Here is a 1,701-nt window from a genome sequence, read left to right on the forward strand (position 1 = left end):
ATAAATAAATAAATAAATAAATAAATAAATAAATAAATAAATAAATACGTGAGATTCTGTCTCAAAAATAAATAAATAAATAAATAAATAAACAAACAAATAAATAAATAAATGAAAATATATTGCAAAAAATAACAGTGGTGTGTTTAGACTCTTGCTGCTCTTCGCCATAGATCCTGACAAGCCTCCTCTCTGCCCACCGAGCTGCAGAGCTCCGGGGCTGCAGGAGGAGGACCTGGAGGGCCTGTGGGTGCAACTGTACCCTAGTAAGCATGGGGATGGAGCAGGGCTCTAACTTCAATTTCCATTTACAGTCATGACATGCAAAAAACACTACTTGATGCCCAGCATGAACCGCACTCACGGACACCCTGAAAATAGTCGCTGATTGCACCAGAGCAATAAAACAGCTTTCAGCCTGAGGAAGATCACGTTGAGATGAGTTGAAAGCATTTTGAAGAAAAACTCAGACTGGACACAGGATTAGTCAGGTTGGTCTGAAATCTTCCCCTTGTCTTAGTCTGTTTTTGCTGCTGTAACAAAATACCACAGACTGGGGAATTCATAAAGAGCAGAAACTTACTCTCATAGTCCTGGAGGCTGGGAAGTTTGAGATCAAGGTGCCAGCATATTCAGTGTCTGCTGAAGGTCCAGTCTCCACTTCCAAGATGGCGCCTTGTTGCTGCAGCCTCGGGAGCAGACAAACACTGTGTCCTCACATAATGGAATGGACGGGAGGCAAAAGGGCCTAAGCTAGTTCCTTCCAGCCCTTTTAAGGCATGAATCTATTCTTGATGGGGAAGCCCTCATGACTCAATCACATCTCACATCCAAAAACCCCTGAGTCTTAATACAACCACAATCAGAATTATGTTTCAGGATGAATTTTGGAGGGGACACGTTCAAGCCATAGCACTTCCCAAAAGATAACTTCTTTACACAAACAGACAAAGCACACAGCATCTCTCAGCATGAACACACGTGTTATGATGAAAGGGGGTTCTTTTCTTTTCTTCTTCCTTTCTCTCTTTCTCTTTCTTTCTCTTTCTTTCTTTCTTTCTTTCTTTCTTTCTTTCTTTCATTCTTTCTTTCTTTCCTTCTTTCTTTCCTTCTTTCTTTCCTTCTTTCTTTCTTTTTCTTTTTCTTTCTTTTTCTTTCTTTGGTTCGTTCGTTCAGACAGGGCCTCCCTCTGTCATGTAGCCTAGAGTGCAGTGGTATGATCATGGCTCACTGCAACCTCCACCTCCCAGGCTTAAGCAATCCTCCCACCCCAGCCTCCCAAGTAGCTGGGACCACAGGCACGCATCACTGTGTCTGGCTACTTTTTTTTTTTTGTAGAGGCAGGATCTCACTATGTTGCCTAGGCTGGTCTTGAACTCCTGGGCTCAAGTGATCTTCCCACCTCAGCCTCCCAAAGCGCTGGGATTACAGGCACTGCACCTGGCCAAAAGGGAGTACTTTCTAAAAAGAATTTTTGAAGGTTTTTCTTCCATCTCTGCGTCTGTCTCACCTGCTAGCCCTTGGATTGGGGATCTACGTCAGAAAGCATCTGACAACATCCATCAGTACCTTTAGATGAAGAATTGAAATCTGACTTGGTTCACACAGTAGAGGCTATCCACTGAAAACTGCACCTAACTCTGCTTTTTATACATTTTTAAGCAGAAACTAGGAAACCAAGGTACAACTCCACAGTCGAAT

General features: G+C 42.7%; 1 long non-coding RNA gene across 1 annotated transcript in view; it reads right to left on the reverse strand.

The window, feature by feature from the left end:
- LOC111553508 overlaps positions 1-1,017 on the reverse strand; it is a 14,246-nt gene extending 13,229 nt beyond the window's left edge. The window contains exon 1 of the long non-coding RNA XR_002734973.3: positions 584-1,017. This is a non-coding gene — a long non-coding RNA (uncharacterized LOC111553508). The remainder of the gene's footprint in view (positions 1-583) is intronic.
- Between the last annotated feature and the right edge of the window lie 684 nt (positions 1,018-1,701).

The sequence above is a fragment of the Piliocolobus tephrosceles genome, chromosome 18 (assembly GCF_002776525.5).
Source record: "Piliocolobus tephrosceles isolate RC106 chromosome 18, ASM277652v3, whole genome shotgun sequence".
Classification (NCBI taxonomy): domain Eukaryota; kingdom Metazoa; phylum Chordata; class Mammalia; order Primates; family Cercopithecidae; genus Piliocolobus; species Piliocolobus tephrosceles.